Source organism: Accipiter gentilis, chromosome Z (genome assembly GCF_929443795.1).
Source record: "Accipiter gentilis chromosome Z, bAccGen1.1, whole genome shotgun sequence".
Lineage (NCBI taxonomy): Eukaryota > Metazoa > Chordata > Aves > Accipitriformes > Accipitridae > Astur > Astur gentilis.
The window spans coordinates 80,194,314-80,217,670 of record NC_064919.1 but is presented as its reverse complement, the minus strand read 5'-3'; the positions used below and the strand labels follow the sequence as shown (position 1 = coordinate 80,217,670).

At 41.9% G+C, this 23,357-nt stretch overlaps 1 protein-coding gene across 12 annotated transcripts in view; it reads left to right on the top strand.

Annotated features, from left to right (window-relative positions):
• The window catches only part of CELF4 (CUGBP Elav-like family member 4), a 718,598-nt gene extending 704,699 nt beyond the window's left edge, over nucleotides 1-13,899 (top strand). For 9 of the 12 annotated variants that reach the window (XM_049795649.1, XM_049795645.1, XM_049795647.1 and 6 more), the window contains one exon: nucleotides 11,708-13,899. The gene's annotated coding sequence lies outside the window, so the exon portion shown is untranslated. Of the gene's footprint in view, nucleotides 1-9,745; nucleotides 9,834-11,707 lie in introns of all 12 variants that reach the window. The other 3 variants (XR_007505106.1, XM_049795641.1, XM_049795640.1) reach the window with 3 other exon arrangements.
• The last annotated feature ends 9,458 nt before the right edge of the window (nucleotides 13,900-23,357 follow it).

Here is a 23,357-nt window from a genome sequence, read left to right as displayed (position 1 = left end):
GACATCAGATGACTGCAATATTTTTCTGAGTCTCAGACCAATGAGACCATTAATATTAGCACTAGGGAATGAAATTACAGGGCTAGGATACGAGGCTGGAATGTCAGACACTTCTCTACAGCTTATGGTCAGACACACTTCAACTTTTAGCTGCAGCAGGAGCAGCTGGCAGGGTTTCCATTTCCAGATGCTCATTGTCTCCTCCACCACCTCACTTCTGCCAGCTGAACAGCTTCTGTGATAGTTTCCTGACATGTTTGAAGTCAGCTAGACCAGCAGTGACCTGCTGTCTCAGTCATTTAAGGTGAGCAAGTTGGTTTAGAATAAAATGGGTTACAAAGCAAAGCTCAGCGGCGGAGGTGAAGGGGTCCAGCCTTGGGTTCAGCTCTGTGGTGTTGTTGATGATAGCAGTTCCAGCCAGCACAGCTGCAGGCACACAGGGAAAGGCTTCATAAGCACAGGCTGGCTGAGGTGACAATGAACCAGAAACCCAAGGGGCTGAGACTGATCAGACTCTTCACTGGATGCAAATGGAATTCGGGGTTTATTTTCAATAGTTTTTCAAAGTATGCTTAAGTAATCTTATGAACTAGCCATCATGTGAATGAAAAAAACAGGACATTCATTTTCAGTGCTTTCAAAAAAAATAATTTTGTTTTGGATTTCTTTTTAAATTCTCAGACAAAAAGTTTTGATTATTTTTTAAGCAATCATAATGTTTGACTGATCACCATTTTCCACCAAGAAAGACTTTGAACAAAAACGTGATCCAGCTCTAAATTAGAACCATATAAATACCTCAGTTATAGCAGTGAAATGAGTCACATACATAAGTCACATACATAAGTGTTTTCAGAATCAAATTCTGAGATACTAAAATTTGCCAAGAGCTGTGAATTCTTCACATGGAAACTGCTCCAACTATATGGAGGAATTCTTGTCTCTCTCAAACTCAGAAAGTTATCGTGTCCTTAGTGGATGTATCTTGTTTCAGAAACATCATACAGAATGTGGCTTCAGGAAGGTGTTGGGTTTTTTTCTTTTTTTTTTTTTTTCCAACAAAAAATTAGTAACATTTAATAATTAATAGAACTATGTAAGCTTATTGAATCAACCTGGGCTTTAATCAATCTGAAATATTTGGGGCACCATTTTCCACCTTACTGCTCCTTGCTGGAGGTACATTAGAGTTTTAGTGCAATTAAAATGAAGCAGGAAATATTTTTAGCTAATTGCCCTGTGCACCTTGAAGGTAATTTGAAGCTGCAGGCAAAAAAAAATAAAATATCAGAAGGAGTAATTGAGTGTTGCAAGCTGGGAGTATGTGTTCCTGGCTGCATTCTGATTTAGAGGGTTAGAGAGGCTGGGCAAGGTGCTGAACAGTCTTGGGAGAGGAAGGGTGAAGTCTCACTCCTGGGGCACGGTCCCATTATATATCACAGGGAAGCAGACCCACAAATGCGAGGCTTAATGTGGGTGATCCTGCAAGGCACAAGTCCTGACGTGCAGGACAGTAATGTGCATGCATGAGTATTTGCTGCACTTGGGAAGTCTTGCGTGGTCATGGGGCACAGGGTGCCCCCACCACTCCAACTATGGGCAGGCCAGGTAGCTCCTGAGTCCAGCCCTGCCTCCTGCCACTGGCACAGGAGCAGGATCGGGGGAGTCACTGGGGGGAGTGGGAGGAGAGCTGGGGTCTCCTCTTTGCCTGGATGCAACCCCACACAAGCACCACCCCAAAAACTCCTTCCTTCTCCCACTGAGCAATTAGAGATGAGGTTCTTCATCCCCAGCCTAGCAGACAGCTGTGAGCTGTCACATCTTGTGGCAGGCACTTGAGCCCCAGGTGAGGTGTTCTCAGGCAACCTACTTGGAGGTCACAGGCAGCGTAACCCTACCTGCTGAGATCCGTGACCTGGGCTTGATTGATTAGGGGTCCTGAGATCATCCTAGGAGGTGCCATTCTCTGGTGGAGAAAAGGAAGGGGGGAATGGGCATAGCATCTCTATCTAACCCTCAGCAACAAGCACAGGAGTGTGAACCACTGGGTTCATCAGAATTTTTATAAGCTCTCGTCAATCTACAAAGAGAAAAAAGCAGAACCAGCGGAGATTGGGCACAGAGGCTTGCTTACAGATTCCCAATTAGACTTGGTTCTCAACCATGTACATTTTTTTAATTAAACTGTTGGTACAATGCTCAGGAGATAGCAAACTCCTCGAGGCCCCCTTGTAATAAAGAACCTTTCATTATGTGCAGAAAGGTAGCTACTACACAGCTTAATTTCCTCTCCCACCTAATGTTCACCAGCAGCAAAAGCAGGAGTGAGCACTCTGTATGGGGCAGGACAAATGTTCCTTGGGGCATAGGACCCACTGAGCTGGCCGTTGGGAGTGGGAAATGCTACAGTCTTTGCTGGAAAAGTAGCCACATAACATACGTTTGACCTTCACCATCACTACCAGCCTGCTTCCCAAAATGACCTGAGTTCATTGCACTGACCTTTGCCTGCAAAACTCTTGGTTGGTAAAATATAGCTGAGAGAGGAATAGGGAGTCATGGCTATCTTTGCATGAGCAAGTAAATTCTGGATGTTGCTGAGGAAGGCGACCAGGGCTGTGACCGCTCAGCCCTTACCCATTGCTCCCTACCACAATCTGGGTACTGGGCAATCAGAGCTGTCTCTTGCACCAGCATACCCTGCATCCCTGCTTTGTCCCAGCCCAGCCCAGCCCTTCCTTTTGCCACACACCTCCACGTCTCTTCTGGGTTGTCTCCACCACCCTGTGATCTCCATCATGCTGTGACCAACTCTCCTGCCACCACTCAGGGACAGGCTGAGAAAAGGCAACGCCGCACAGGGAACCAGTGACATTTTCTGACCATCTGGGCTGGCTTCTCCAGAAGCGGCCACTCTGTTGCGGTGCTGTTTTATCATCTGCTTGAGACTAATGGTTCTAGAAAAATAGATAAATCAGAGGTGACACAGCTATTGCTGTTTGACATTTTTTCATCAAACTGGCTGGGGGAGAGGGGGGTGACCAAAAATTGACATTTTGACCAAACTGGATATTTCCACAGCAAATTTTCATTCTAGTAGATTAAAAAAGAAATGCCAACAGCACAAAAAACAAAACTGTCTTGATTAAAAATGTTGGCCTTCAAAACACTAAATTCCTGTTAAAAATGGACTGGTTTTCAGATTGAATAAAAAAAAAGACAAAAATTAATCTATTACTCATGCCACCTCCCCCACCCCAGATTTGTTTTGTTTTTTTAACTAAAATATTCACAGGAAAGCAAACCAAAATAATGACAATTTTCCCCTGAAAAATAATTGTCATTTTTCAACCAGCTCTTAATGTAACATAGTCAAATGAGAGCAATCCTACTAACAACACTGCACAGCAAATAAGTCATACGATTACCTGAAAGAAGGTCATTACAATTTAAGAGCTAATTTTTATCATCACCTTTAATTTATAAATGGGAAAAATGAGGCAGTGTCATGAAGTATCTTAAAAGTAAAAAAAAACCACAGAAAACATTAGCATTCAAAATGCTGGACTCCCATATCCCTGTTAGATCACATTAGTTTCTCTGTCTGTATATGTGCAATTGTCTCTGTTGATACGTATGTATATATAGTACGTCTGTATGTATACATATGTATGATATGTATGTGTGCATATTCATGTATATAAAGATTCATATATACTATCTGCGTCCTTTTTAACTTTCAGATGTTAAAACTGAAGCATCTGACAAAAAACATTCTTTTTTTTTCTTTTCTTTGTTTTTTTTTCTTCCTAAAAATAGCACCCCAAGAGTCCAGGTAAATGGATTGATTTCTAGTGTAAACGATCAGGATTCACTTAATCCCAGCATGGATGCAAAGTCCCCTTCACCACACTGCCCTTCCCAAACTAAGACATTTGGGCTCCCCATGACAGCCTTAGCAGCAGTTGTTGCAGGGATGGAGCCCATTTTGGAGAACTCTGCCTCCTTCCTCCACCTCTGCCGGCAGTCCAGGCCAGAGTTAGGGAAGGGAAGATCTGTGTGGGTTGGTATCAGGGTACAGTGAAGAGGAGGGCTGAAGCAGAGGGAAAGCAGAGCTATCCAGCATTGGAAGAAGGTTGGACCAGAGGCATAAAACAGAGAGAAATTGCTAGAGAAATAAGAAGAAAGGCAAGGGATAAAAACACGGGTTGGAATTTTAATAATATTGATCAGCCTCAGAGGCAATAGCTGTAAAGATCTGTCACCCATAGGAGAAATATCTCCACTGCCTTGCTATAGGTGTGCTTGGACACAGGCTCCAGCAGATAGAAGGATAGGATCCTGACTGCGGTTTTGGATGAGCTTGCAAACACACACACGTGTGTGAGTGCATGCATGTGTGTGTAAACAGAGACTAATATGTATTGCATAAAGGTAACAAAGTCTACGTATGTGGTGGGTACATGAGCAATGGTCAGTCATGAGCAGAGACTTAGGTGTGAGCATAGGAGGTAGCCACTTTGGTGCTGGAAGAAGTGATGGCTTTTGAGCTCCTTTGGTGAGAGGTTCCCTGCCTTCTAGACAGCACAAAAAAAGGGATAGAGAAGATGATCCATGGAGATTTGGCTAGGAAGGACTAGGGGGAAAGACACATTAGAAATAATGAGGAATAGGAGGCAGTAGATTTATGAAGAACTTCATAAGTTAAGGAAGAAGAACTTCAAACTCGTAGCCCACCATGATGGAGGCAGTGTTGGACCAATTCTGTGGTCCTGCAAAGACACAGAGCAATCTTGCACCTGTAGCTGGTTGCATTTGTACCTTAGGAGATACATTCATACCCTGAAAGCAGGTAGATGGCCTGAGAGCATGTGCAAGATGCTGCACAAGCCTAGCAGTCCCTAGACTATATGGTGAATGTCACAGAGCATAGGAGGTATGTACTTTTAAAGAATATCATCTGCACCATCTTAGTTCATGAAGTCTTTGGGAAAGGCCTGTCCTTCTACACTTGCTTTCAAAAGTTTTTGTATGGATGGACACAAATCTTGCTCCACATAACAGCTTGATTTTGTCACACTAGCAAGCGTAGCGATCCTTCTCCCATTGAAGCCAGGGCGGTTTGCCATTCGCATCAGCAAGAGACAGGGCAGAATCCTTCCTGCTATGCACAGACCTGGATTCAGGCCATACCTACCCAGCAGGCTGGTGGTGTAAATGGGACCAAAGCTGCCTCAGCATTGTCTTTTTGGTCCCTCTGCTAAATCAATCCTTGGAAGATGATCCAGTGGTCTTGGTGGTACAGCCTAGTCTATCTCCAGAGCCCCACATTATGGCTGTCAGGTCTCAACAATGACTTAGCCCTATGTGGAGCAAAAGAAACACAGATGAAGAGGTGAAAAATTAGAGTCAGTTGCAAAGTACATCATTGCTCTTTAGCAGGGCCATGTGCATAGAAAATAGGGATGGAAGGTATGAACAGATTGGCATTAAGTGTCTCTTCTGGGTTAACCACACATGTAATTACTTATGTGGAAACAGTGAAAAAAGCAGCCTCCACAGAGAAATTTTGCATGGATTGCTCATTTGGCCTAACCTACTGAGTGGACTTTGATTTCCTTTCTAGTCTTTGGAGAGTAAAAGAGACACCTTCAAGTCCCATTCACACCCCAGCTAAGCAGAATCAGTGTTCCTCTTCACCTCCAGGGACATTGCAGTGTTTAGGGTAAATGGGCTCCTAAGTTGAGTGCTTATATCTGGCTGGGATAAGTCCAAGCCAAAGACTCCTGGGGGAAGTAAATCTTGCTCTGGCTTAAACATGGGCAATGAATGTCTCTCACAATACAGACCTGATCCTTCCAGTGTGGTCAGAAACTGCTGTTAAAAGCTTTCCTGTGACAGAGGTGTTTGTAGCATTAGGACTACTGTTCTGGCAGTACAGGTTACAAGGACATGACTAAAGTTATGTTTGCTCTAACCAAGGCTTTGGCTGAGATTCATTTCCCCTGGCGTTATAGACTTACACACTATCTCCTGCACAGCTAGTCATTCAAGGTCCTCATTATAACCACAAGAGAGATATGGGCTCCTTTTAGCAGTGGTTCACAGTCTCATCTGGAACGGTCCCTTAGGACAAGTGAATTGGGACCTACAACCACTGTCTGTCCCCACTAAAACTTGCCTAGAGTGATTTGCTCAGATGGAGATGTCTGCATCCTGAATCCCATCATTAGGACTTTAAGCCATTATCTCTATCCAGTGTTCAAGGAGAACAGTCTCAGGCTCCACTTAGATGCTTCAAAGAAGAAGCTGGGTTGGAGGAATACTGGCATTTACCAGATGTATTTGGCTATGGTTTGCTCAGTGGAGCAAGTTCTTGGTCAGTGTTACCTGCAGCAAAGATACTTTGCATAATCTGTCTTTGTGCACAGATCCTAACTGCTTGGGAAGTATGCTCCTTCCTTATCTCCAAGGCACCAATTCTGAACTAGGTCGTATATACTTGTCTTCATAACCTTAACACTTTTACTCACAAATTTACTTTAGCAATACCTGAAGTTTATACTTGTTCCCAGCAAAGTGAATTGCTTTTCTTAAACAGATGACTTTGGCTGGTGTCCAGCCTATCTAACACTGACGCCTAACTTGCCTCTCAATTTCATGCCGCTGATGAAGCAGTCTTCATAAGATAGGTATCTAACTCCTCTGCCTAGTCAACAGAGAAAGGCATTTGCCTTTGTAGCCCTCCAGAGGGAAAGTCTGTCTGCCCAAGTTTAAGATCTGAAAAAGGGATTGTGCATTTGAAAGCCTGTTTCACCCAACTCACTCAACTGGCCTATATGTATTACTGTTTCTTACAAATGTTGCCTAAACTCAGGTACATCAGCTGTGTAGGCAGGATATGTCCCTAAAGACTGTCAAAAGGTCTTCTCCTTTCCACTGACTAGGTAGGTGCTGTAGAACCCTGCTTTAGAAGGACAGCTTCATCTGATGCTTGAAATACAGACCCAAGTTAGGCAGACAGGATGACCACATGTGACTTTCATGTGAAAATACATTTTCTGGGTTTGTTTGTTTTGGTTTGGTTTGGTTTGTTATTTTAGCCTCAGCAAGTCCTGATCCTTCACCTGTACATATATATGTTTGTGTGTGTGTGCGTGCATGTGTATGTCGCATCCACAGTGTCTGAGGGTGTGTAGAGGACAGGCAGAGGGATGGTAGTACCTGCTTCAAAGCCAGTGGTCACTGGCAGACCAGCCTAGTCCTTCCTGCTCCACCCGTAAGGGAAAATGTTCTCTCCAGACAGGATTATGTCAAAGAACCTCTCTTCAGCATGGGAGTTGCCTGGGTCTAGCATCTACATGCATACACATTGCCCATGGTGATGCCATCCCTGACCCTGCAGCCAGTGCCATCCCATAATCCAACCCCAGACAGGAGAGGTGTGTTGCTGCCACTTCCTAGGGATAGAGCAGGATATTATTTGTTCACCAGATCTGTCCCATTCCAGCTTCCTCATTGCTCCATTCAGGGAAGCAAAGCCTGTTAGCCCTTTTCCTTGTAAAGCCTAACCCATGCTGCTGGCACAGCTGAGGTATGGAAAGAGCCAGGTCTTGCTATGATGGTGCTGCCAGCTGTCCTTCCTCCCCACCTGCTCTTTCTCTTGTGGTATGACATAGTCAGAAAGCCCTGAGGGGTAAGAGGGATGCTAGAGGCCTTTTTCTCTTTCTCACGCACAGCCTAGGCCTGTACAGCTGATGCTAGTTGTCCTTTGGTACCCGGGGACACAAGTGACAACAGCTCTACCCTGGGCCATCTTCAAAAAAGACACTTTTCTCCCTCTTGGCTTGCGAAATAACTGTAGACCCACATCTTGCATCTGCCTTGGGGGTACCAGCCTATTGTCTTCACTTAAACTCCAGGAAGCTCAGGTTGACGCTTCCAGCTCATCAAAGGGCAGAGCATTGGGGCCAGGCCATCAAGAAGATGTCAGTTCCAACCAAGACAGCAGCCAACTGTGGGAAAAGTGTGGAGCTGAAGCCAGTGCTCAGATCAGCGGCTAGTTCAGCATCATTTCTTGTCAGCTGAGCATAACTGCTGTAGCCAGAAAGCATGTTTCAGCTCAGAAAAAATACAGAAACAGTAAAAAAAAAAAAAAAAAAAAAAAAAGAACGTTCTCTAGCAGCATACATGACTTCAGGATGAGAACTGCCAACAATATTCTTGTGACACCCAAATGCAAGGTGAAATTTCAGTTGTGTGCAGTGACTTTTCAGAAATAGGTTGGGAGGAGATATGAGCCCTGCCAAGGGGACGGGAAGGCAATACCTGAAGATCAGGGTGCAGAGCTGCTGACTGAGACAAGTGTATTGTTGTGTGCAGTGATTTTTGGTGTTTACTGAGGCAAAACTCCCTGCGCCAATAAAGGGACATTTTCCTTTGTAGGAGAGGAACAGGATGTTTCTGAAGATTGTAGCAACCAGCCCTTGGCAGTTTCTTTTTTGTTTTTCTTTTTCTTTTCCATTTCCTTTTTCTTTTCCTTTCCCTTTTTTGTTTTTCTTTTTCTTTCTTTTCTTTCTCTTTCTCTTTTCTTTTCCTTTCTTTTTTCTTTTTTTCTTCTTCTTTCCCTTTCCCTTCCTCTCCTGCTCTCTTCTTCTCTCTTCTCTTCTCTTCTCTTCTCTTCTCTTCCCTTCTCTTCTCTTCTCTCCTCTCCTCTCCCTCTTCCTCTTCTTCTTCCTCTTCCTCTCATTTTTTTCCCATTATTTTTGAAATTCAAGCCACAGCCAATGCCAAAGGAGTAAATGTCCTTCTTTTAATGATGCTGATTTAGGGCCCATCGTATCATCTGAGTCCTCCTACAAGTCTGCTTCCCACACCATACCAGCATTGCTGTGTTTTGGAGCCCACCGTCCTGTGAACCGCTAAATGGACATGCAGCAACCAGCAATAGTTGCTTTTCTTTCTCTTTTTCTCTTTTTCTTTTTCTTTTTCTTTTTCTTTTTCTTTTTCTTTTTCTTTTTCTTTTTCTTTTTTCTTTTCCTATTCTTTTTTATTTTCCTTTTCCTTTTCCTTTCCCTTTTTCAGTAGCCAAAGCAGCTCTTGGTCTATTACTCCCCCATGATTTTAAACGGGATGTAATTGAATTAGAGCGGTACCTGCTCCGGAGTCCATCCAAGGAAATGGAAAGGCTCCCGGAGGACTTTGGCTAGCCATCCAGCAAAGCCCAGGATGCTGGGGGTGGTGCGGGAAAGGCCAATGCTAACAAAAGCATTCTGGTTGGCAGCAAATGTATTTATTTTCCAGACTGCAAACCGATCTGTGTCTGCGCTCATTCATTCAGTGCATGCTCTCCTCAACAGCTGCTGCATAACGTTCTGTTACTGTTCACTGTTGACTGTGTGTCTACATTTAAGTGTGTGTTTTATGTGTGTGTCTCTGGCTAGGCCTTCTCCATCCTTTTTTTTCTTCCTTCCTTTCTTTTCTTCTTCCTTTCTTTCTTTTCTTTCCATTCAGTTAGTTTGTTTTGCTCTCCTTCCTGTTTCATTTTCTATAGTTCAATGGCAAGTATTTCCATTAGATCCTTTTGACTGATGCTGTGTTTGTAACTTTTTTTAAATTATTATTTTTATATATATCTTCTTTCCCCACCTTTCCCTTTTTCCACACTATATATAAATATATATATATATAAAAAAAATCTTTTCTTCTTTTGTCATTCAATCAAATTCCAACAAAACCAACCAAGAGCCAGTCAAATCCACCACAGTCTCGCGCTGAGCTAGGAAAAAAGTTCACGTAATGACATGAAAGTGGAGAATACAGTCCCCCAGGCCGTAAGTTCAAATCAACTCGAAGTTGAAAGTGTGACATGATGGCGTCATGTAACAAGCTAAGAATTGGTTGCATGACATGCCGTCAAGTTTCGTGCAGGTGCCGTGATTGAAGCATTTTTCTTGGATGTTGTATCAGTTGATGATTGGCCAGTCATGATCACATGTGCCTTTTTTGACTTTGTGCTGCCACAATTTTTTGCTGTGCTCATTTTCGTTTCGTTTTTGGTGCTTGCAGTGGTTTCTTTATTTGTTGTTTGATTTCTCGTCAGCGTTTTATGCTTCTTTAGATGTCACATAGAAGGAAAAAAAAAAAGATGGATTCCTAATTCTTTAGAAAAAATGGGATTGTTATAACTACAGAAAATTTGGAAAAAAAAAGAGAGAGAAAAAAATGCGTGGTTAATTTTTTTGCACTGAAAATCTTGTGATTTTATTTTTTTTCCGGAGAATTGGGGGCCTTTTTCAATTGACACCTTTTTTTCCCCTTAGGATGTTTCAAATCACTCTCTAAAAAATTAAAAAAAAAAACAAAAAACAAACAAAACCAAAAAACAAAACAAAAAAAAAAAAAAAAAAACCAAAAAGAGTAATGATAGTAACAGTAGTTTGAAAACTATAGCAATCCAAAAAAAGCAACCCCAAGAAAAGCCTTATTGTATGTCTTTTCAAGAATTCCTAATTCTAAGGTTCCATATTGCAGCAACTCCAGCCAAAATTAATTGCTTAGGGGGAGGGAGGGATTGTTTTGAGTGGGAAAAAACCCCATCCAGATCAAAAAGCAAAATGCATCTTTTTGTTTACAACTGAAAAAGGGTCCTTGACGAGTGTTTTTTATTTTTTTATTCTATTATTATTTTTGGTGTTGTAATTGTTTAGACTGCTGTGTACGGTTTGCTGTTTGTTGAACCAACAGTGTGAAAACCTGCCAGCATGGATTGATATTCCGCATGACACTTTTCCACCAGAGTGGACCTTTTGCAGTTTCTAAGTTTCTTGATGTAATAAATCACCAAGTGTATAAGAAGAACCTGCTTGCTAGAAAGAGATAAGAGCTAATCCTTAATGATTAAGCATCCTACTTAAATGTCAAGCCTAGTCGGATCATGATTATATTTTTTTTAAATAACTTTTTTATTTAAGAAATGTTAGCTTTACATTTTTTTTTTTCAAAAAAAAGTTTATTCCAACAGTCTTTTTTTTTTATTTAACCTCCTATAAATTGCCTGTTCAAAGTCCTACTTTCTGACATTCACAAAGGAGTAGATGTTATTGGCAGCTATGTCTCCACAGAAAGCTCATACACTGTCATAGATGGCACCCCATTAAAATGTAGAACAATTCTTTCTCGATGCCTTTCACACTACAAAAGCCCGCCAAGCAAGATTGTGATCTGGCATTGTAAAGTGGCACTTAAAAATAATTAAAATGCAGCTATCTGCACATACATAATGATATAGATTTATGTAGACATGCCCTACTATTATTTTGATTTATTATTATTATTATTACTATTAGGAGCAATTGTCTTTTTCTCTATCATGATCGTGACTACCTTGCTCACTTTGGGTTTGATCCGGTTCTCACTGAAGTCAAGGGGAATATTTCTGTTGACATTGAGTGGGAGCAGAATCAGAGCCAATGCCTCCAAAAGCAAAACACCAGACCAGAAGCCCCATCCTGTCCTAATTGAAGGGAGAAGAAAACACCCGTTACTTTCAACAGGAGCAGGATTGGGCCCAAAAGAACAGGCTTGGTTTTAATTTCATTTTCATTTTTTAGGTCTTTTTTCCCCCTGTCCCAAATACCCCCCCACCTTCCTTACTTCCCCCTCCCCTTTTTGATTTAATTTGCAATGATCTTCTTCATTTTTTTAGGGCAGCAGCTGAATGGGCCACATTTAGAAAAAAAAAAAAAAGTATATATATATTAAAAAAACGGGAACTGTTGGATTACACCTTTGACATATCAGCAAATATCAATCAAGCTGAAGACTTCAGACTTATTCTCTCTTTGATTGTTTAGACTGTAACATTTCTTCAAGAAAAGTATCACATCTGCTGACTTCGAAGGACATGCGCTTGAAAACAAACAAACAAACACATAAGTAAAATCAGAACAGGAACAAGATCAACCAGGATTTCTGAAGAGACACTGATATCACCACAGCGGCTTTTCTTCAAACAGGAGATGCAAACCTGGATACTGACAAAGGAGTGCCTGTTTGCCACCAAGGATGCGGTTACCATGCGTGACCCATGGTAACAGTCACTGAGCATCTTTATCTGTCATTCCTTAGCTATATAGGGACCAAAGGACAAAACTTTTTACCGCAGACTTGTAGCTGTATGTAAAATATGGAAGTTCTTTCCTTTTCTCTGAGCTGTTCCTAAAACAGTTTTTGAGAGCAATTATATGAAATATGTAAAAATTAAAAAAAAAAATGCTTAAATGCTTTTAAAACGGCAAGATAATAGTTCTTTGATACTTTGGGAGGTTCTTTGGTTATACATTAATTAGAGTCTATGAAGCTTTCATATGGTTTTCTGTATAATACGTAAGGATTGCGCTGTAAAAGGCAGGTAAGATGGATATCTATGAAAAGCAAAAAAGTAAATAAATAAATACATAAATAAATACATAAAAAGGCATAGAGAAGAGAAAGGAAAGATGGTTGATATTAAATGGAAAACAAAAAGGGTTTGTAAATGCTTCTAACTCTCCCCATTTAAAATCCTAATAGTTGTACAGAATTTAAAAAAAGAAAGTTTAAAATACCTATATAATAGAAAAAATTAGACAACATAAAAAAAAAAAAACAAAAAAAAGCAAAAAAAAATAATACTACATAGAAGTTAGCGTTAATGCTAAAAACAAAGATGTTGTAGAACTGTAATTTTTGTAGAGTTTAGACTGAGCATAAATTCCTACTCTCTGCCAATTGCTGTTGGATGCTGTTATTTATCGAGGAGAAAAAGGAGAGAAATGGCTATTTTGGCAGCTTTTTTAACTGCAAGCATTCCAGCTATTAAAAAAAAAAAAATAAACAAAACAAAACTCGATTCTGTAGACAATGCAAATGGGAAACAAAACAGCTGTCTTTTTATCAGACGTTAGTTCTAACTTGAACAACAAAACACAGCTAAATGCTTCATGTCTTCATGATCTGCTGTCCGCAAAATTCCCATCATCCTATGCTTCAGTAGCTTCCATATTTGCTCTAGAAACCTTCAGGGCAAGGGGTTAGCCTAGAACCTTAATCTTAAAAAAGAAAAAAAAAATAACATAAAAAAAATAAAAACAAAAAATAAAATAAAAAAACAATCTCTTTGAAGAATTTCTGAAACTGTTTACAAGGAATTTTGAAAAACAGGGGGATGTTTAAAAAAAAAAAAAAGATGCTGGCTCTGTTTTTCTGTAAATAAATTTGCATATTTTGTAGGACTTTTAATTGTAATGATAGAGAAAAAACAAGGAAAACTATTTAATGAAAGCACGATATTTATCTTTGGTAAATGACTTTAGAGCAGTTAAAAAATAAGACATTGCTTTAAAAAATCTGACTCAGAAAAAACAATGAATTATTTAAGAACACATATATTTTAAAGTATATCATATTTATTATAATTTATTTTCACAGTCTTAAAACTTGATTTACATCATTCTCACACTTGTTTGCATCAACTGAGCAGTGTGATAATTGTTTCTGATTCTTGATTTGGTTTTACTCTGGTTTAATGTTCTCATTTGTTTTTCTTAGTATTTTTTATCTGGATCTCGAACTTTCTTCCTTTCTCTCTTTTTTTTTTTTTTTTTTTTTTAATTTTATTTTAATTTTAATTCCCTATTGGGCCTGATCTTACAGTCCTTACTCTGTCAGAACTCCCACTGGGATGTAGTGAGTGTTTTGCTCGAGTAAGGACAGCCAGACTGAGCCCACAGCTAGGAAGTACAGATGTGTAACGCAGCTGCAGTTCCATACAACTGCTCTTTCACTCTCAATTCCCTAAAACTCCTTGTAATCTTCTGTAATTATTGAATGACGCTTTCCAGCTTAGCCCTAAATAAAGCACAGTTTAAAAAAAAATGCCATGTTCTTTACTTCTTGTTGGCTTCCCTTAATGTGTTTGCTTTAAGAACAAAATGAATCTATTTCAACTCTTTCATTAATATACATTGTTTGAGTATCAGAACAAATCCCTTTGTTATATAAAATGTATCTCATTGGATTGAATTAATGACACTGTTTCATTTAATGTCTGCTTGATATTCCACTGTGGTTTACCTTAAACCTAGTAGGTTAGAAGATCAAATAATGGTACATACAAATTAGAGTCATTGTAGCTCCCATTTGAAGCCTGTTGTTTGATTTCACGCTCATGGTTTTTTCATGCTGATAAGTATAGAGGCCAAAGCTCAGGACATTGCTTCTTTTGCTGCTTTGGGAAAACCCTGTGAAATTCAGCAGTCTCCAGAGAGGAGGTTCAATTTCTTCCTGAGCATCCTTCACATCTTGTCTTTTGAATGATTATATTTTCCCCCAAAAAATGGCTGTACCAAATCAGCTGAGCTGAGGCTGGGGCTGAAATCAGGAGCCTTTGCATTTTCTTCCTGATTCTTGCAGCCGCATCTGCATTTGGACAAGTTGCACCAGCTAAATCCATCTCTAAATGGGACTAATGGTGCTTGTCCATAATTTGAACTCCACAGATGGAAGGAGTTCTATTAGTAGAAACTCCTATTATTACTATTATGAGTTACTAATGTCTGTTCAGGGCTATAGAAATAAATGAAATGTAAATCAGGTGATGAATACAAGGAGGGAATAGAATATGGTCAGTATTTTCTTTTCACCTGAAGGTAAAAGCAAATACAGAAGAGCACATACACCAACCCCATCTCTGCCTTTGGGCAGAAAAGATGCTCTGTAGGGGGCTGAGTAGGCTAAAGATGTGGGAATTGGCCTCAGATATCACTGAGCTAGAAAACGATGACTATGTATCTAGTAAGAAGAGGTTTCTGCTCCAAAGGCCATTCAGCATCTTGCCCTGACCTGTGGCAATGACGAAGACAAGCAGAGACACATCCTCTGACCCGAGCCAGTTTGGAATTAAGGGGGCGCTGGTGAAGGCCTTTGAAGAAGGAAAACCCCACAACAAATAGGGAAGGCTCAATTTCCCACAGTGGCACAGGAAAGGTAGCACTAAATGGTGTCACCTGATTCTCTCCCCATTTCTCAGGCTGCCCTCCCCACTCTCCCTTGTGACCCTCAAGCTTCCCAGAGCCCTTCCTTCCCCCCCCCCCCCCCCCTTGATGTAGATGCTATGTCTCTGCAGTGGATTTGGGACTGCGAGGTACATCCTGATGTATCTGCAAGTACACTGCCATGTGGTCTGAGTAGGATGGGCTGCATCCCTGGGGCATCCACCTGGGGACACCTCTGGCCACTGAGACACAGCTGAAGGCTGTTGCCTGAATATTGTGAGACAAGATTTCAGTCTTGTTTCAGATACCCTGCAATACATGGAAGGTAAAATAACTGGTGCTGGGGAGCAACTAGCTCCCAAGGGGAGTCTTGAAAACACTATTAAAGCTGCCTCTATGGCCCAGGTCAACACCCCTAAAAATATTTGACTTTGCAGAGACACCATGGGGGTTACTGAATCGTGGAACCTGGCTGTGAGGACCAGCAGGGACAACCAGAAGAACAGGAGGGACCATGCATGGTCCTTACCTTTTTCCCAGCAGTTCCCCATGCATTATACTGCAAGCTCTAAAAGTGGGCAAATCTCCAAGTCCAGTCCCCAAAAAGGATGGAGGCCCCACAGTGCTGTCAGACCACTGGAGGTTCATTTACATTGGTGTGCTGGGGAATAAAGCACTGCTGTGACCACACTGCTGCTTGAATTAAGCGATGTTTACTTGCCACATTCAACTCTCTGGTTATGGTAGAGAAATGGACTAAAATAGGATGGGCCGAAGCACAAATGCAGATATGATCTTATGGTTGATTTAAATACCCTTCTCTGGGCTACACAAACATACCGGTCCTGTTTTAAGATTTAACTGCTCATCATACAGACAATCCATGCTTGTTTCCAAGGGAAGTTCACCCCTTTACACTGTAGGTTTTGTGAAGCAAAACAAATAAAGCTTTGCAGTGTGGGCCTGTTTCAGCACGGGACTGTATTGCTGGGTCTGTCAAAGAAAAGCCCCGCTCTGAAGCAATGAAAATGAAGATAGAGGCCAAGCCAACCTAAAAGCCTGTAGCTGCCTGCCCATGTACACCAGGATACACCAGATCAGGAACACTCTATTTCAGAGGTTCAAAAGCCACTGGCTATTTATTGCTGGCTCCTCTCTCTTATTCGTAGCTCCTACACAGCTAAATCACATTACATGAAACTAAAGGTTTATTAAAGGTCAAACATCCATCCTTCTCCAAGGTGCTCCTGGGCACCAGTGTGATTATAGTAAACTGCAATCCCATCCCCATGAATAGCCCAGGGCAACCTTTGGTAAAAGTACAAGGCATGGTTTGCAGTCATTCTTTCTGGAGTCCCATGGAGACACCTCAACCACTAATTACATTTTTGTGTCTCTAAGAAAGCGGTAAACCCATTTCTGGAGTGACTTTTCCATATCAGCATTTCCTGACGTAGCCACAGAGCCACTCTTCCTTTGCACACACAAAAGGAAATTATTCCTCTCCCCACTTCCACCACATCGCCAATCCAGGCAGGTGTCCATTAGACAACTTTCTTTTATTAAAAGATGATCTGAGCATTGAATGAGGTCACAGAGCTCTGCCTGTTTTCCCTTTATGTAACTAACATTGTGACACCATTTGGAAATGTCCTTGCAAAGCAAGTTGAAGACTTTTCCACCTTGACTATTTCCATTTCCAACAGCACATTTCCCTCAGTCCCAAATATACCGGGGCAGCAACTGCCCCATAGGTCTAGAAGCATGTGAGGTGTTCACATTTGTGGTCCCAGGAAGAAATCACACATACAGAGGTCTGGCAGATGGGAAACATATATCACTGGGTGCTTCAGTGCAATGTGCAAACACTGCTCAAGCAACTTGTGCAAGCTTCTGTACGGCATCACTTGGAGAAGGAAGTTGCTGATGCTGTTGCCTAAGAAGGTCCCTTTGCAAACTTCTTTTGAAACTACCTTGCTTGTCCTACCACTGCAGAGATAATGAAATAGGAATACGCCACGGTCACAAGTTAGCCAGCTGTGAAGTCTGAAAATGCCTTTTGGAATAGCACTGCTGTGCTACTTGTTGCGGAAACCCTTAAAAGAGGTTTCAGCCCCATAACTTTCCTCTTACTACAGTACAGAGCAAACACATCCCTGAAAAACATTTGGAAGGTACCAATTCAGAGCCCTTCTGCTCCATTTATTAAGTGAATGAAGTCACTGTATGGTGTCTCAAAGAATCATAGAATAGTTTGGGTTGGAAGGGACCTTTAAAGGTCATCTAGTCCAATCCCCCAGCAATAAGCACGGACACCTTCAACTAGATCAGGTTGCTCAGAGTCCCATCTCTTTGCACACCTGCACTCACGACTGGTATTGCACAAGCTTTTGCTAGTGCCCACCCAACCTTAAACATTCCTATGTTGCTGTTGAGGAACCTGTGTAGCACTATTATGATAAACACACAATAGGTTCTGGTGGCAGGAAACACCGTGGTAGCAAACATTCTCTCACCACGGCATTCATAAACCATCCTGAATTCTGGGTCTGAACCTGGTAAGCTCTGAACTTGGCATGGACTACTTCCAGCAAGCACAGGCCGAGGAAGGAGATTCTTTGCGCAAATACAGGTAAGCATGTCCTTTTCCTGTAAGAAGCAGCCTCACAGCGTGCAGTGCATTCACATGAGATATGATAAGCACAGGTTCAGATTCTTACTCAGTCTAGCTGGAGGCTGGGATTTGTCCCCTGAGACTACCATGACACAGAATCTGGCCCTGATTATACAATTGTAGAGCAGTCCAGGGAGGTGTTCACAACTCCTCTCACTGATCTGCCTCATTTTGTTTAAAAGGTGGAAATAGAAATGGAAACGGGGAGCAAATGACTCCATAACCTCTCCTAGGAGACCCTAACACTGCTGCCATGAATGTGATGTGCATTGTACAGCACACAGGACACCTCACCAGGAGAAAGGGACACAGCATCCCCCTTGGTACACCTCTAGTCTGCTGCTCGGGGCACGCTCCTGGGGCTTATGCATTGCTGGGTCACAGCTATTGCTTTCAGTTCTTAAAAAGAAGAGATACAAACATGCAAGTTTGCAGGCAGCTGGTGAGTGGGTGGGTTAACCCTCCCAGTGGGGAGCCACAGCATGACATCCCAAAAATGGGGACCTTTCCTCCTCAGAGAGACAGAGGCCCTAAACTTCTCACCCTTTCAGGCAGATAGGATCACATGTTTTACTTTTGCCATAGCAGCACAGAGGCAATTGCCTAATTCAGTGTTGTGAGCCCTACAAGACAGCAAGGCACCCACAAATTAAGCACCATGACTGTGATGCCTCCTTTGTGAGTCCCTCCTCCAGAGGGTAAGAGAGATGATTCCACTTCAGTGAGCTACAGAACAGGCTCCAAAACTGGAACAGTTGTCAGAAGGCACATTGTGCACAGATCCTCCTACCAACTCCTACAAAAAAAGATTACCTTCTTTCAGCTAGAACAAAGAGCTATTAAGTGAGACAATGTGCCTAGCAGTATTGGCGAACCATCTGTCATCAAGTGTTAGACATTACCAATATCTTTTTTAAGCTAAGCCAATAGAAGCTCCCAGCCACTGTTAAATGGTATATAAGCACAGATGAAAAGTGTCAGCCCAATTTTTCCTTGTTTTAACTCCTTCCACTCAGTCTGTTCTATTATTGGTGCTTTCTGCAGCAACCCCAGAGCATGACGGACTACATGAATTTCATGCAATAATCATCAGACTAACACTTTGCATCACACTTCACGCAAGTGCACTGGAGTTGGCTCTGGGGAGCAGCCTGGTTTGGTTTGAGGGCAGGCAACTAGGAGACTGATGACAAAGAGATACTTGCCCCTCTGGACGCAACTCTCCCAAACCAAAGGGACAGCTACCCAGAACATCTGCATTAAAGTTCCACAGCCCGAATGCCCAAGATAGAGGAGGTCTGTGTCCCTATGCATACCTCTGCTAGCTGATAAGCAGCAAGCAGCCAAGTTTAGGATACAAGAAGAAACATGAGATCAGACTGAGACACATAGCAACCTGAGAAGAGCAGGCTGGACCTATGCGTGGGATCAGTTATTAGCCTCCTCTGCCCAGTATGAGCACCCTACTGAGGAGATGGTTTGGTGGGTGAATGTCAAAACCCCTGTTCTGATGACTGGGTTGCACAGAGCAGTCCAAGCCAAAACAGCATAAAGAGCTAGAGAGCTACCTGGCTCTGCAGATTAAGCTCTGCAGTTTAAGCAGGAGTTGTCCTATATCTGGCTTATTTATACCTTTCAGTTTCCAGCCCAAAAGCCTGATCTTAAAGCTTTACTAAGTAAGTATTTTCTCTCCCTGACTACCAAGCCTTTTCAGTGCTAGAAGAGAGCTGATTTGGGGTGAAATACTGGACATTTAAGGTGTTTTATTTTCCTAGAGTTAGGGTATCCACATAAAGCAACACACTTGCCTGAAAGACTTACAGCCCAGACCCAGTTTAATCAGAGACTGAGGAATTTTTCCTTCCATGAAGGGGCTGGTACCACCAATGCCAAATTTTAGGAAGGGTTTTCATCCATCAAATTTAATCAGCGCTCCCTCCCTGCTAACTGCAAATGGTGAAGAAAAGTGGGCAGAGGTCTGTGCAGCTGAGTTGAGAGGACAAACTTGGCCTGACTGGACCTCACTTTGCCTCTATACCAGGTTACGAGTGATAGCTACTTGCCATCCAGCTGGTCAGTAATCCTTCCTATGTGAAAACTTTTGACGGTCCTAGTTCAGAGGTGTCTGTATCGCTGCTCATGAGCCCAGCTGGTGCTTTTGTTGCTCTTTTAGCAGAGAAGCCAAGGAATGAGTGAGATCTACCTTCTCAGGGATTAGTCCTCCAGGGCTTGAGCATGCAGATTCCCCTTGTCTGTCCCACAGGTGATGGATGGATGGTCGTGGCCAAGCATTACACCTGGCTGAATTAGGTAACATTCTCAGTGCAGATGGAAACCACTACCATCTCAGCTGGGAGACAGTAACTGAGAGAAGCCAAGTGCAGCAGGAAATAAAACAGCTTAGCCATGGTTTGTACTTACCATTTGAAATAGCCTCAGAGAGTGGACCCATGGTCAGGTTCTGCATACTGAAGAGAAGTGAAGGAGTATCTGTGCACCTCTTCCCTGAGCTGAGCAGCAGTGACTTCCAGCCAACAGGCTTGAGGTATGTTAAGGCAAAGAGACCATAGGTTTACAGAAAGCATGTTTCAGGGCTATCAGTCCAGCTTCTCTCACTGTCTGGAAATGTAAATTCAAAGACAGAGACAAATATAGATTAGTTCAGTAAAACAAAACTGGAATACAGGACAGAGGGGCAGTTAGAGGTTGTCATCCCCTGGCAGAAACAGAAATCATATGGAACAGGGACTTTTTGAATTTTAGCCATTGGACTGCATGACTAAACCGTACAACGTGACTGATGTGGAGACTGAGTAGGTGTGACGGTGGCATGGATCATTGTGTGTGCAAAATAGACAACGAAGCTTTTATGTGACCTGCCCTGTTAACTGTGAAGTTGCACAATTTTCATGGTAAATAGCAATCCAAATGAAGAAGGCACTCTCCTCCTCAAATTTTCCAGTGGCTGGTCCTTTGCAAAGCTCCTCCCAGATTTTTGCAAGTGAGGTTGTCAAAAGCATTCAGCAATAGCCTCTTTCCACAGCAAAAAAGTTAATAGGAACATTTACAACTGCTTTCAGTGAACACCTTACAAAAGCCAACATGAAACTGCAATTTCTTTCTAACATAAAGGTCATTTAGCATTGGATACAGGCATTTTAGTGTGTCAAAGAAGCCAGAATATCCTGTCGCAACATGCCCATCTTTTACCCAATAAAAACCATGATTGGTGTGACAAGTTGCAATAGACAAACAGCTATGCTCTGCCATTCTTCTCTGTGAAAGACCCTTTAGCCCCTTACTTTATCAGGCCTAAAGTCATTCCTTTGGCAATAAGATCAAGAGAAACCTCTGCATTTTTCCTCCAACAGTTAAATTATTTATGAGTTTTGAAAATAATCCCACTTTGTCTTCTAACCCTAGTTTTGCATATATACATGTCTTTTTCCATGTCAAACCCTGTGAATTCCTTAGCTAAAATATGCATTCATTAGAAAAACATTTGAGGGTATTTTCTTCTCTCTTCTTTATCTACTTGTTTGAATATGTTGTAAACTTGATTAATGTTGCTTTCTAATCTCTTTTTTTCTAGAGAGAACACCTGGAGCTCTTTTAACCTGTCTCAAATAAAAAATAAAACCCAAAAGCCAAACAAACCAACTTGCAATGTCATACCTTCAAAACCCTTTCCTTTCTCTGGCCATCCATTGCTCCTCTTCTAAGAGAATGGACACATGGATAAAACTTGTGTCAATGAACCTACAGACACATGGGTTTCTTCTAAAGCCCCCTTGCTTATGCTCCCAGTAACATGCTGCTTAGTTTTTAGCCTTTTTCTGACTAGAATAGTTTGGGGAGATTTATGACAGCAATTCTTCTGGTTCCTTTCACAATGTGTTTTCCGCTATTCTCATCTATCGCTCTGCCAACATGCATCATTTATTTAATAACAGTCAGCCACATTAAACCTTTTTTTTTTTTTTTTTTTTTTTTTTTTTGAGGACATCTCCTCCTGTACCTGGAGAAATTGTGCAGGTAAATAAAGTCTGAGCCAACAGTTTTGGACCTGCCTTTTCTGCCTCCATCCAAAGCTTTCCATGGGCATCAATCATCCTTGAACAGGATTCTTCTCATTTTAATTATGCTAATATCACCATAATTTCATTCTCGTTAACAGCAATTGAGTTTCAGTCTCTGCAGATGGTGGAGCTGGACAGTTACCAAGCAACATGCCATCTTGAGAGAAGTGTATGGACCAGTGCTTAGCCTGTGGCAGTGTTACTTATCATTGTTTCTGGGTTGCATCACTTAATTTTACCCATTTGTGAAATGACATATGCCTTTGCCTCATATTGGTTTTGAGGTTTACAAAGGAGATTTTTGAAAATACAAAAGAGAGTCCATTGCCCAACTAGTTCATTATTGTAAAAATACAACCTTGCCTGCCTTGATAACTTCAGGTGAAGGCTATAGAGGAAATATGTTATCTATTTAAAGTGCAGCTACAAAGAGGACAGACGCTATCTCTTCAGAAGGAGCCACATGGAGAAAACAAAGGACAAGTACAAGTTGCACTGAGAGAGGTTTCATCTCCTTATAAGAAAGAAATTTTTTTACAGTGAGAACAATCAGTCACTGGAACAACCTCCCCATGGACATGGTAGAGTCCCCATTGCTAGAGGTTTTCAAGATGCAGTTGGACAGGGTGCTAGATAATCTTGTCTAGGCTCCCTTTCCCGTGAAAGGTTGGACCAGGTGATCTTTCAACATCCCTTCCAATGTGGAATGTTCCATGATTCTATGGTTCTATGATGGCTGTAGATGGACATAGATCTATGGGTATGTGACTACTATAGACACCACCCCTCCCCAACAGAGCAGGTATAAAACCCAAATCACAACAAAACTGATGGGAAGGGACTTTTGTGGTTTTCTACTCTAAGCAGGTCTGCCCTCTGGACATGTCCTTTGTGATTTTCATGAAATAAAACTATCAAAGCCTATACAGGTAGATTTGCACAACCGCAATTATACCTATGTTGCAGGACAGGCACCAAGTGCAGCCTTCTCCTCACCATTGTCCAACATGGTATATCTACCAGGGTTTACTGCATCTCCTTTTCAGACTGGGTTTCTTGTCAAGGAAAACCAATGTGGGTAGGGAGGGTAGTGAGAACAAAAGCATTTACCCAAAGATATGTTGGGGTGTACAGAGGGATAAGGACTTCAGTGAACATTGTGGGGAATTACTCTGCCCCACACAGTAGTTCCAGTTCCGTCCAGTGAATAGGTGGTTTCCCACATGCGCACTGGATAGCTTATCACTGGCTGACCTCATCAGGCCAGGTCCAGCCTTACTACCTGTGAACTGAAGCCAGGACATGTTACATGTTCAGCCCCAATACTAGAACGCATCTCTAAGATGAGAGAAGGGTGACTTGAGAAATTGTTGCTATGCATTGGCTCATACACAGAGGAAGATTCAACTTAGACCTGGCTACAGGTCAGAAATTAATACAGCATAAACCAAACTGCACCAGTCCTTGCAGGAAGGGCCTGACATTGTGACTGCAAGTGTGAAGAATGGTATTACATAGATTAGAAGTTTTTTTACACTGAGTACAAAGTCTGGTACAGCTGCTAGAAAT